This window comes from Haliotis rubra, unplaced genomic scaffold (assembly GCF_003918875.1).
Source record: "Haliotis rubra isolate DU_JTF1 unplaced genomic scaffold, ASM391887v1 Scf282, whole genome shotgun sequence".
Classification (NCBI taxonomy): Eukaryota; Metazoa; Mollusca; class Gastropoda; order Lepetellida; family Haliotidae; genus Haliotis; species Haliotis rubra.
The window spans coordinates 907,501-922,038 of NW_025766914.1; the positions used below are offsets into that span (position 1 = coordinate 907,501).

The window sequence follows — 14,538 nt, forward strand, 5'->3', positions numbered from 1 at the left end:
TCATGTGTACAAATTGTGTACAGACAGATGCACAGACGAAGCCCTAGATCTGTGTACAGACAGACAAAACCCATGACCTGCGTACAAACACACAGACTCACAGACGAAGCCCTAGATCTGTGTACAGACAGACAAAACCCATGACCTGCGTACAAACACACAGACTCACAGACAAAGCCCTAGATCTGTGTACAGGCAGACAAAACTCTGGCCCCGTGTACAAATAGACAGATGCACAGACAGACAAAACCCATGACCTGTGTACAAACACACAGACTCACAGACAAAACCCTAGATCTGTGTAGAGGCAGACAGATGCACAAAATCCCAGACTCATGTACAGACAAAAGCACAGACAAAACCCCAGACTCGTGTACAGACAGATGCACAAAGACCCAGACACATAAAGGCCCACCAGACAGTTAGCAGACATACGGGCATGTAGATGCAGCCAGACAGGTCAACCAACAATACGATGAAAGGAGCTTGAAGTCAGTTAACTGTAATGAACATGGAAGTATAGAAACGTATTACCGAAAATAGAAAGTGACTTATCCTGATCAAGGATTAAATGCAAAAAAGCTGCCATTACGAAAAAGCACACTTTTCATCCCCTTACAGCATAAGGTCTCACAAAAAGGATCAAAGTCGACTGTAATCCTCACAAGATACGCTCCTAACGCCCCCCAGGTATAGTTCCCAGGCCGTGTCTTCACGGATCGCGGGTTCAGATCTGCGGATGGCCTGCAGAGACCCGACTTCATTAACGGTCAAATGAGCAAACACCCACCGTCAGTGTCTCCGGGATCCGGTCGGGGCCCGGAAGCTCCTTGGAAGCCATTACCGGAAGGCAGGGATGGATGATGGTAGAACAGAGAGATTTAAAAGACATCGTCTTTAGGTGTTACTTTTGAAGCGTGAAATCTTTCTCGCGAGGCCTTGGTCGTGTTTTTACAGCTTTTTTTGTGTTGTAACAGTATCCAGAGGTTGTTTGTCATGTTTAACAGTACTGTTAGTGTATTTCAAAATTGATATCTAGTTGCCATCTATTTTTGTACTTAATCTAAAGATTTATCTGATCTGTAAAGCTTCTGTGTACTCTAAATCTGACAAAGAACAGGATCTAAAGATTCTGGCTTATTAATTAAACAAATTATTCCGACTGTGTTCGGAGGCACGACTGAACGAGTCTTTAGGTGCCACGATTCGTCTTACAGAGTTGCGTCCCTTGGACACGACAGATACTTGTGAGTGGGAATCCCGTTTCGTCCCGAGTTTGTGTCTAGGTTTGTCAGCACCAAACCGTACTTGTAGGTTTCACCGAAATGGTTAACGTCAGAGCTATAATAGTGAGTCAGATTAGTTTTACGCTGTTTTAGCAATATTCCTGCAATATCACGACGGGGGACACCAGAAATGGGCTTCACACATTGTACCCATGTGGGGAATCGAACACGGATCTTCGGCGTGACGAGCGAACGCTTTAACCATTAGGCTATCCCACCGCCCCACTAAGCTATAATAGAAATACTGTGCAAAGCGTTGATGAAAAACATGCTCATTCACTCATACCAATAGTATTAACCACTGAGCACCTCCGGGTACAACAGGTCTCCAATACATGGAGAGGAAGGTCAAGCTGAGATCGTAACGACATGGCTTCCGAACATGACAACGTCTACGTGTTCGTAATATCGCTCACTTGTTTGGCAAGACTCGATTACATAGAGGTCGCGGTCTTTACCCCATAGTCTGTCTCACAGTTCCTGAACCACATTATTTTCCCTACTGCCAAGCCCTACCTGCAGTGCTAAAGCCGTAAATGAAGCAAGTCTAGATTTCTTCAGGTCTCCCTGGGGCTCCTTTTCAATTTAAATGGGCTAGTTTGTTACTATATAATTATATATATTCAGAGACTAAGCGTTAGTGTATTTTCCCAGTCTACTGAGTGAGTGAGTTAATATTGTTTTTCGCCTCTATTATGATATTCCAGCAATATATAAAAGAAATATAAATGGGCTTCACATAGTATACTCATGCCAGAATCGAACCCACACTTTGGATACTGAATAAACGCTTTAACCACAAGCCTATCCACCGCTCAACTGGCATACAGCTGAATGGGACATAAAGCAACAAACACTACGTTGCCAACAGTGTTCTGTGATAGGAACGGGTCTCATGTAACATCAGAGGCATGCATGTCTACACGTGTAGTAATACTCTTGTCACTTACATTCCCGCCTAATTACCTACACTGACGAGGTGTTAACAGGCCCGTCAAACACTCGGCTAATGTCACGTGCCGTAAGCGTTAAGATGACTGGGATTGTGTCGGAATGGCGCTCGACGCTGTCTGAAGTCAATTACATGATGCATCTACAATCGGTGTTGTACTAGGTGGCAAAACACGACAGACGACTCGGTATGTCTTAATGTGTCTTTTCATTCATGACGCCTGTATGAATGGGGATATTTTGGGGGGGGGGGCGCCGAGACAGACAGATGTTTACCACATGTAGTACTGCGACTGTAGTACGGCACATGCTGTCACTTCTGGCGCTATGCCTACTACTACTACGACGACGACGACAACGACTACTACTACTACTACTACAACTACTACTACAACTACGACGGCAACGACTACTACTACTACAACTACTACTACAACTACGACGACAACGACGACGACTACTACGACGACGACGACGACTACTACTACTACAACTACTACTACGACTACGACGACTACTACTACTACTACGACTACGACGACGACAACGACGACGACTACTACTGCAGTTGCTGCTGCTACAACTCCTACTACTGTTAATAATTCCGCCGTTGTTGCGACCCGTGAAGATCCGGGTTAGGATTGATCTTCAGCAGCCCATGTTTGTCATAAGCGGCGACTAACGAGATCGGGTGGTCTGTCCCTCTGACTTGGTTGACACACGTCATCGTATCTCTCTATTCACTTACTCACTCATCCACCCATTCACCCACCCAACAACCAACTCATTCGTTTTTCATGTTCCACCTGTGGCGGTGGGGTAGCCTAGTGGTTAAAGCGTTCGCTCGTCACGCCGAACACCCGGGTTCGATTTCCCACATGGCTTCAAAGTGTGAAGCCCTTTACTTGAGTCACCCGCCGTGATATTGCTGGAATATTGCTAAAAGCGGCGTAAAACCATACTCACTCACTCATGCTCCATCTATAATATTCCTCGTCACTGGAACACATTACCTGCCCAGAAGTGCACCCCGAGACTAAGTAAGACCGCACACTGGATGTAAATTAATCACTACATCCTCTTGGGCATCATTGAGTTAATAAGCCTCGAAGTGATTATTTATCTGGTTTCCTAATAGATCCACTCGACGATCATTGTTGAAGTAGAAGGCGGGGTTTGACTAAGATGCATCAGCCAACACTGCGATACTCCGCAAGTTCTTTTCCCTGATAACATCCAAACTGACACCTGACAATTATTACTATTCAACGGTGCAACATATGCTGTGCAAAAATACTCAGGTTAACGATTTCAGGTCAACGGTTCGTCCCCCAGCGCCAAATGCAGGTAGAACGTGTATAAAGTAATCTGCTCGTATGTTATTCTTCCAAGTTCAAAACGGTGTACACCTGAGCATGCGCATAAATCAATCAAGCTGGGTGCTACTTCCTGTGTACCTCTGGCACGTCAGAGAGGTCTGGCGATCAATTTTGTCGGCGATTACACTGGAATATAAACTAATTAATCTGCCAGCGACAGATTTTGGTGTAAGGTCGAGGTTCGGGAGATGTCTGTGTAGATCGCCAGCTTTATATTCCAGCGTTTGTTAAGTGCGGAATATGTTCGTTCTGGCTTTGTTTAGAAGCGAGTTGGAGTACTGTAACAGTTTCAATTATCTTATCAAGTTTGTATGAGGCAGTTTCTGCAGAAATCCTTCAAATTTAATTAACCTCATTGTTTTATCGCTGTTTCAGCGATGTTATGTTATCTTGGAGCTTTCAAAGTCTAAACAAAAGGATGAGAAAATTGATTGCTTTTGGTTAAGATGAAAATTATACAACCACTTTCTTGAACTGAGATTACAACGAAGGTATTTGTCTTCTCTTGACATAAACATGGGAGTCTCATCATGAAACTTGATAGACTTGCACAAGTCTCTAAGGTCAAAATCAATTGTTTAAATGATCATTTCTTAAAAAATAATATATTTCAGACCTGGGTCCTTGTATTATCCTCCTATTTAGACTTGCCTCTCTGAAGAATTGAATTACTATACAACCAAAGGCTCAGCATTCAGTACAGCCTTGGAGCACGGCAAGTGACAAAGTTCCTCTTTTCATGAGTAGCCCAACCAGGAGTGAAGAACAGTCTCAGATATTTTATATTTTTTCTTCGTGATCTGTATGACCTTACTCTGAAAACCACTTTATCATTGAGGTCGACTGAAAGTAGTTCCGACGTGTTGCATTTTCAAATATGTGCAGTACATATGTATGTATATCAGCACTAAATGCATATAATTAACAATATATAATTAACAGTGTAAATGTGTACATAAATTACTTAAGTGTACTGGAAATGAAAGTGTAATAATTTCATACAGTCTCCGTTTCGGCTAATGTCGTGATGTGATCAATTTATTTCATTTTACGGGACCGTGGAGATCCGGGTTAGAATTGGTCTTCAGCAACCCGTGCTTGTCGTAAGAGGCGGTGGTCAGGCTCACTGACTTGGTTAACACATGTCATCGTATCCCAATTGCGTAGATCGACGCTCATAATGTCGATTATTTGATTTAACATATGTTATATTTGGGATTACACTTTCTTAGTAAAGTACAGATTCTAGTACTTTTGGGGTTGAGTCCCATCCGAACCCACACCCTCAGAGTCAGGCACCTTATTTGATTGTCTGGTCCAGACTCGATTATTTACAGACCGCCGCCATGTAGCTTGAATATTGCTGAGTGCGGCGTTAAACAACAAACCAACAACAACAAACCAACAACAACAAACCCGGAAAGAAAACCAGCTTGTTATCTAAGAAACACTTTCTCGGTGACCTCAAGAAGCACATGTTAAGCGAATAAGGCGACTTATAATTTTTCAGTATTTTTATGCGGATTTCTGTATAGGATGCATCCAAATTGATAACTTGTGTTTCATGAGGCAGAGGCGAAACAAATTTCCATTTGAACAACAAACGAGGGCCAGGTGCACCAAAGATGCTTGTTTGACCTGTCAAAAAATGATGTACAGTTTGTTGTGAGACAACACGCCAGAACCGGACGTTGTCTTTCCGAGCACACCGTATGGTTCATTCCATCTTCCGATGTTGGCCGAATGAATAACTCGGTTCCGTTCGGCCAGATTTCACGTCAGAACGAGGTTAAATCCGAGCAATGCTAGAATACACATGTGCTCTTAAGCCAAACGTCGCAAATAGGCGCCGTCTATTGGAAACATACAAAGACTTGAAACAGACGAGATTGGGTTTCTGACGCTTTTCCAATATTCCCACGTGTTCTGTTTGTCTTTGTTTTGAAAGTTTTCGCGTTTTTCTCAAAGTTTGAGGATGTTTCATTTGTGTTTGCAAGTTGTTTTCAAGGTGTCCAGAATTACTTCATCGCACTTTCTTCTCTGTTGCCAGGTCGTTTTTTCGTCTTGAAAAAATATCATCCATCTGTATCAGAGCGTTTTATGTTTTTAACATGGTATTCTGATCTTTTTGACAGGGTTAAGTTAATACAACCTTTCTGTTGTGTTAATGCATCTAATATTTCAAACTACACAGTGTTTCGAAATTTGAAGAATTTTGAGTTGTTTCTATTTTTTTCAATAGGTACAAGTTATCAGCGCCTAGTGATGTAACCAGAACGTTAACAATGGAATTCTGTCGTCCAATATGTCCAAATATTTTGTATTTCTCGAAAAGATATTTGAGAAAGACTTTCGGCACTTTTTTTAATTAAACCACATACATATATTAATGCTAAACTGCCAGACACAAGCAGGTAGACACGTGAAAACGGGTTGTGTCATCTGAATAAAATTTAGTTTGGAACAAAAAATTACAAACGTTTTCAAAAGGTTACCAAGCTGAAAAGGGTGGCCGAATAAGTGCAAAACACAATTATGATAAAATTATCAAACACATTGCCATTAATTATCCATTTCCTGTTTGTGTCAGTTTCGCCCATACGGGTGAATACACTTTTGTCCGGTAGTGTATAAACAAAAATGAAGATTCTGATACCGTTTATTATGACCATATTTGATGATGATACCGATTAACTAGTTTCTCAAAAATGTCTGTCAGATATCAAGTTATTTATCTGTATTTCTTCTTTTACAGGTGATGACCAAATAGAAGTCATATTGGATACTTGTAGATATGGATCTCAGTGAATAAGGTAAGGAAAACAATATTGTCGCTCCGCCATCTAGCGTTAACTTGGGTGTGCTGGTGACTGAATTATCTTTCTTTCAGTTTCAGTTTTTTCTTTTACGCCGCAGTCTATTACTATGACCGTGGTCTGTATATTAAATGGATCAGACAACTGGCTAGCTTGACTACCCGACCCGTTTGGTCTCCTTTTAGGGCCGGTATAGGTTCCTGGGAACATATTCCGTCCTTACTCAAACCAGGGATCGTATATTGTTGCGAAACCACAAGCAGGAGATCGTGGCAAGGTTAGCGAGCCTGTCGATCAAAAGGACGCCATCGACCTCTACCCATGGGATGGAAGATCTGAATTAATACGTGATTAAAATACGTCACAACTGCATTCCTTTTCTTTACATGACAGAAAAGGCACTATTGCGTTCACAATATATTCTCACCGTAAACGCGATATTATAAATGCCGTATGGGCATTAAGCGGCCCACTGAATGAGAGCATTGCTACTTTGCTATAAGGGATTGTGTGGTAGCCGAGTTGATTTGCCAAGTCGGTAAACTAAAGGTTCAATTCTGCACGGGTGTGTGCCTACCTGATATCCCACCCAGTGTAATTGTTATGGGGTTTTAGCAGTGTAAACAATACGCTCTCATATCTAAATAAATAATGCTTTAGCTGAAGCATCACACTAATGAATCTTATCCCTCAACGCCTTCACCTTTAAACTTAAGCGGGAATATAATACGTTTTAATCACTCATAAAATATACAGGTTATCGACTGATTTAAATACCACTTGCCTGTTACTTTAAGGTGAAAGGCAAGTATCGTTCGTTTTTACGGCAAGAAAAACAATAAGTCGAGATACTCGACCCAATGCCTATAGTCAGAGTTGTCGTTAATAATTAACGACAACCGTATGCCGTCAGATCTTTCTTCAACAGAACGTGCGCCGGTACCACTTGAGGCAAAACGAACTTTCGTCATATCGTTTGCATATTTCATGGCATGCTAACACTTGAGTAAAAACTGTTTGGTGTGTCATATCATGTTCTAACCTAATGAAATAATTACCAAAAAATGTCAATACCGCCGTAAAGGTACTATCTCAAATAAACTGTACGTACGTAAGTGTGAGTTACGAGAACTTTTAGCGCTTTGACATGGAGCTTAGTGTTATTGTATGTTTTTCGGCTATTTTAACAGTAAGCCATACATTAGAGTGAGTGAGTATGGTTTTACGCCGCGTTTTAGCAACATTTCAGTAATATCACGGCGGGGGACAATAGAAATGGGCTTCACACATTTTGCCCATGTAGGGAATCGAACCTGGGTCTTCGGCGTCACTAGCGAACGCTTAAACACTAGGCTACCTCACCGCTCCCCATGAAATAGAATGAATGTTCGTATTACTGGGCGTTGTGGTGTAATTATAAATGAATTTATCATGCTCGGATATTTCTTAATAGATCAGGATCGGGTGGTCAGGGATCGGACACATGTCATCCATTGCGTAGATCGAGGCTCATGTTGTTGATCACTGGATTGTTTGGTCCAGACTGGACTATTTATAGACCGCCGCCATATAGCTGGAATGTTGTTGAGTGCGGCGTACAAACTAAACTCTCTCACTGTTAAAGGACTTTTAATTGCGTATAGAAGCAATTCATGAACTAAAATTAAATAAATCGCGTTTTCGAACAATGCGAACAGTTATAGCGAGGGGCCAAAGGATAGGGCATTTAATTTGGGTCGGCAGTAAATTCTGGTCGGTTGTGAGACCATAAATACGAATAAGAGGGAACTCTATGTTACTTTCAGGTTTATTGTCATGTTCCGTCAAGACAAGTAGGTAGATTAAGCGACATATGAATGTGTGGTTAAAATTGTTCTCGACTTTGAGATATGAAATTCTTCAATGAACACTTTAGGGTTCATTACCGAATCGTCGACCTTCTAAAGCGTGTCAAAACAAAATGGCAAGGGAGGAGCCGACAGTCTCCACGCACCACTGACTGGTTGCAATGGGATTAAAATGTTGTTACAGTCACATGGGTTATACTGAAAACAGGAACGACAAATAAGCGCATTCAGCATTTAGTCACTTATGAACAGCGAAGCACTAAATTGTAAATGGAATTATAATATAGTATCTATTCACTTCATGTACAAATTTGAGCGAAATTAGCATTTGTAATTCTTCATCCTGCCGTGACATCCCTCCAAGTGGTTATTTGTGCGGGAACCGTCGGTTACATGATGGTTCCGGGAGTTATCTCCCAGTTGACAGACACCCAGTTGACAGACACCCAGTTGACGGACACCCAATTGACAGACACCCAATTGACAGACACCAAATTGACGACCCAGTTGACAGACCCAATTGACAGACACCCAATTGAGTTGACGGACACCCAATTGACAGACACCCAGTTGACGGACACCCAATTGACAGACACCCAATTGACAGACACCCAATTGACGGACACCCAGTTGACGGACACCCAATTGACAGACACCCAGTTGATGGACACCCAGTTGACAGACACCCAGTTGACAGACACCCAGTTGACGGACACCCTGACACTAGAATTGACGGAACCCAGGGTAACACCTGACGGTTGTATAATGGAACCCAGATGGACACTCACGGACACTGACCTAGAAGGTTAATTAGGGTAACACCTACGGGTATAATGGAACAGTCCACTGTCTAGTGAGAAGAGTATCGTGAGTCTGAAACAGGTTACAGAGAAGTTTGATTGTGTGTGATGATAAATGATTTCTCTTCTCAAAATTGTTTTTACTATCAATTATTAACGAATATAAAAACAGGTTTGTCACTGAGAGGTTTGATTGTGTTTATTGATAGAAAAGCCCTTTCACAATGATAGGATATGTACAACAGAAGTTAACTGAGAAAACGTTTTGTTGGAGAGAAATAGATATGTACATATTTGAAAACTTCTGATTTTCAGTAAATGAGACGATTAATACCAATCAGTGTTCTACTTTTAACAATACTTTCTAAAGATTGTAACAGTTTATGTCTTTGAGTAGTATACAATGGACATTCAAGGAAGTAATGAAGAACAGTCTCACATCCATGGCCACATTGTCATGATGCGTCATTTTTAAATATTTATTCTAAATAAATCATAATTAAGTGTACTCGTCATATATATCTTAATCATGTGTGCAAAAAAATTAACTTTTTTATTCCATATGAATAATATTTAGGTTCACATTTGCCTTTCACGTGGTTATACGATTTAAATGATACAATTTCAACAGAGTGGCATTGAGTGAACTCACTAAATAATATTCAAGTAGGTGAACAGATCGCATGCTTAAATTGGTGATCACTTTTCGCACCTGAGTTCAACCTTTGGTGACACCCAGACTTATACCCTTGAAACAACATCGTTAAAACAACATATCACATCAAAGGATTTTACCCTCAACCCTAGGGGTCGACGTTTCGGTAAGACCCCGACTTTAGATACGTTGACTTGATTGATCCTGTTCCTTGGCTTCACGTCACAGAGAATGGGGCTATGGTGTACATCATGGAAACTAACTGACTCTTTTATGGGGGAGGTATGGCTACCAGATGACCTGAGACTCAGGACATAGATTACCTCCCCTTTGTTTAGATAACTCCGTATCACCTTAATTGCATGCTTGTCTTGAGTGTGACGTCTTTGTTGGTGTAATTGTGGCGTTTGTATGCGCATTTGTGTTTGTGTATGCGTGCGTGCGTGTGCGTATTTGTGTCCCTGAGAGCGGCTAAATGTATGACGTTCGTTATATGAGGAAGAGAGTACGTGTGGCGTTTTGAGCAATTCATTTTCTTTGTCTGTGTGTTGTTTAACGCCACACTCAGCAATTTCAATGCAGTATGACGCCGGTCCGTAAATATATCGAGTCTGGACCAGACAATCCAGTGATTGACAGCATGAACATCGATCTACGCAACTGGGATACGACAATAAATGTCAACAAGTCAGTGAGCCTGACCACCCGATCCCGTTAGTTGCCTCTTACAACAGGCATGAGTTGCTGAAGACCAATTCCAACCCGGATCTTCACGAGTATTAAGTAATTGAGGAAGAGGGGCTTAAGCGTTAGATGAATGTGGAAGTGAGAGTTGCTTTCACTGCAAAGCAAGAAAAGGGAGTGACAGGACGTTGTCATGTCACAGTCAGCATTAGATAATGACATGGCTTCTTAACATGCTCCAAGAAAACGAAAAATAATGTCTTGAGGCAACCCCCGAAAGCGCTCAAGTTCCAGCTGAGACAAAGCATACCATGCATGTGTGTCTGATATATACACTTGTAAAGATCCATTATCAAACAATCTCGAATAGGGTCGCCGCAGCTCTTGTAACGGTACAATTACCATTGCCCGTTATCAAAGACAAGCTCAGTCTGCATTGTCTCCCCTCCCCATGAAGCGTTAATAGCCATCAGGATCCTTCACGTCGGCCACGTGAGATGAGCGCGCTGATGGCGTCCCGCAAGAATGCGCGTGCTAATTGGGGTTCGATGCGCGCGTTAATCCCCGTAGGCTGAAGGGCATAATTGCTCGTGTTGAGGATAGACAAACCTTTAGCGATATCGTCATTTGCGTACTTGTGTTTATAATTACCAATTTCACATATAGTGACGATTGGTCGTCGCTTGAGAAAACAACGGTATCTTGTTACTCGTGTTTGCCTCCGATGTTAGACCACATGTGACTTGATTCATAGCAGAGTGAGCAAATATTTATGCTGGTTGCAGGAGAAACGCTTCAACATTCGATATATATTTTTTCTAAACAAATGGTTAGCTTTATATGTATGTACTTTGCAGAACACCAGAAACGTCATCTTTAATGACGTTATCATTCCGCTGAAACAACTTTTTTTAACGTCATAGGTTGGGCGGGCTAATTGATTTGGTTCTCTGCAATTACTGAGAGATGTTTAAAGGTGTGTCACAGACTGGAAGTAAAATTAACAAATTAGATCACTGTTCCTGGATGGGGCTGAACAGAACGCCGGTTACAGTCGAGAGCACGTCCTCGATTATCCAGTGTACTGGCTACGTTACCGAGGGCAAAAACTGCAAATGGCAGTCAGGGCCCCGTTTCACCAAGCTATCGTAGCTCTACTACGACTGTCATAGGTCTACGTTACAGTATAGGAGGGACGTCAGTCATAGGGCTACGATAGCTTTGTGAAACGGGGCCCAGGGCGTGTTAACTGCATTTAATATGTTTTGTTTGCTTGAGATTAGGATCACCGATACCCGGGACTGATTAGATCAGATATAGTGTCCACGAACACTGCTTTACTATATTGTTTCGGAGGTGGAGGAGGGTTTGTAACTTGCATTTTCATAAATCTTATTCAGCCAAACCTTTGTCGCCATTCATGAAACTAACATTGCTAATGTTTGCTAGTGGATCCAAAAGGGGGTTCAGCCTGGAAGTAAATGATCATTGAAACTCGGGTGAAAATGAAATGTGCACCCTCCCTTTTCTCAATAATATGCACCCCCAACCCCTTTCTAAAAAAGCTGTATCCGCCCCCTTTTTGCCATGACTGTCTCTCATTACTAAGCTTCTCCAAAGTTAATAACAGCATAACGAAACTACTTAAACACTGAGTACAGTTTGGAGTCCGCCATGTTGCAATCACTCTGTGGGAACAGCAAATGCCTCGGTCTCGGGTTTGACCGTTAACCGAGGGGGTCCGGATGAATACCTTTGACCTGCTACCACACCACTGGACCAACGGGAGTGACGTCTCCACATTCATCACTGTTCCACACTGTCCCCAGTCCCCTCTCTAGGGATCTCTACCCCACGCCCATCCACAGGTCAAGAGCGTCTCTTTGACTTTCATCTTGTCTTTCATATCCAGCTGTAGATGTATCTCGCCTAAGAGCAGATTAGGAAGAAATACCAGGGTACAAGGCTGTAAAGCAATTAGTTTTAATCTCTGTTGTACCCTCAACAATATATATGTTTCCTCGTTTGATAAGATTGTTTAGCACCATTTGGTCATATCAAATTCCTTTGATTGTCCCAAAACAATGTGTCAACATTCAAGTAAAAAAACAGGTGGAATCCATCGGTTTCCAAGAGAAGAATAATATATAATGTGATTTACTGCTACATTTAACGTTATTTCAGCATTTCATTTGGACATAATCATAAGTGTTGAGGCTGTTGTTGTAGTTTGGCTATTTGTGTGAAATAATTCATAATTATACCCATAGACGGAAATTATCAATTTGTTTCAGTTACTAATTGCGAAGGCAACTAACCAAACAGGCTTTACAATGCACAGATGTTACCAACTATGCAGGCAAATTTATTGAAGTCTTTCATTTGCCAACAGGTTTTTATCAAATTTCAACGCAACCATGTGTTCTTCACTTAAATATTCAAATTGATTCAACCAGGCGTATTTCAGTGACCATATGCGTTAAGAGATTATATAGGTAGAAATCGCAAGAGAAAAAACATGTTCTGTTAATCATCATTGTAATCGCTTCTGTTCAATGTCCGACTGTAATGGCCGCAGTTTTGTACAATGAAGAACAATTAGCCACACGTATGGACGATAAATAATATTATTCCGCCAATTATGGCGAGACCGGGACATATTAACCTTGATTATCAGTCCCGCGACATCTGCCGGAACCACGGTGCATGTTTACCGTTATTCAATTTTCGGATAAAATTGGTAAATGAGACCCGTCTTGAGCGAGAGCCGAATTTTGATACCCAAGACTTTGATAACCGACAAGATGGTCGTTATAGGAAGGGAGATAACTGGTGAAGGTGGAAAATGGTTTGCGCGCCATCTGTCGGATTTCTTCAACCATGTAGGTTAGGTAATACGCTGTTTCCTCATCAGTAATTAAAATATCTGATGACGGTAAACTGATAATATAGCCAAGTTACCGTATACAATTTATCAATTATATACAGGGCATTTGGTTGGGCGACCATCCTTAGAGGAGCGTCATATTTCGCCGCCATTGAGACCAGCTAATTCAATAGTTGAAGATACATCAGAACCATTGGCTAATTCTTGGTTCCTTGAAGACAGTTTCGGAACAACTGGCCCTATGTTTTCCCGATGAATATATGGGATAGACGATAATGTTTTCCGATAAATTAATATTCAAATATATCATACAAGAATGAAACTCGAAAGAGTGAAGATTTCTGTTTCTTCCTCAACACATCAGGGATACTCTACAACAGGGATAGGTCACTCGCTTGCTTTCTTTACCATTTGTACTAATTAACGTGTGCCTCGTCATGCTCCAACGCACACAGTGACTTGGTTCGGTCCCAGCGCAACTTCGGCTGCGTTTAACAGTACTTCAGCCAGTGTATTGTATAGGTCGGAATTTTACAATGAATGAATTAATTAATTAAGAGCAAGAATTTTATGTGAATGAATGAAAGAAATTAAGAAAAAGAACAAAAGAAAAAGAACATATGTGAATGAATGAAAGAATAAATGATACACCACGGCCATCCCTCCCCAAACATGTTAAAGAACGCAAAACTATCGGTAGAACACATGTTAACATCAGCTGTCCTTTTTATAAAAATCTACTTTGAGACATTTTTTACATTAGTAACTAATTCAGATATCTTATTGCATGTGTGGAATGACATGGGCATTGACAGAATGTTAACTGACACTGTCACAGACCCCTCAAGAACAGAAAGTTTAGAACTATCACAAAGCTGTGTAAACACCTTTCCAGTTTTGTCAAATACTAAGATCAACAAGAAAGAAAGAAGTTTTAGAACTATAACACTCAAGCATCACAAGCACCAATGGCGTATCAGAACAGATCGGCGATATGTCATATTTTTCACACACCTCAAATACACACTAACAAAAAAAAAAATAAAACTATCACTATTACTTGCAAAAAACTTTCACCTGATGGTATATTCCCCTCATAAAAATTAAAGGTGTATGTGAAAGATGTTTTAGAACAATAACTAGAAACACTCAAACAACGCCCTGTAGTATTTCAATGGCAGATCGGAGATATGTCATATTTTTCACACACCTCAAATACACACTAACATTTTT

At 41.2% G+C, this 14,538-nt stretch overlaps 1 long non-coding RNA gene across 1 annotated transcript in view; it reads left to right on the top strand.

The window, feature by feature from the left end:
* LOC124281332 overlaps positions 1–14,538 on the top strand; it is a 165,385-nt gene that overhangs the window by 118,900 nt on the left and 31,947 nt on the right. Inside the window, exon 3 of the long non-coding RNA XR_006899904.1 lies at positions 6,372–6,429. This is a non-coding gene — a long non-coding RNA (uncharacterized LOC124281332). The remainder of the gene's footprint in view (positions 1–6,371; positions 6,430–14,538) is intronic.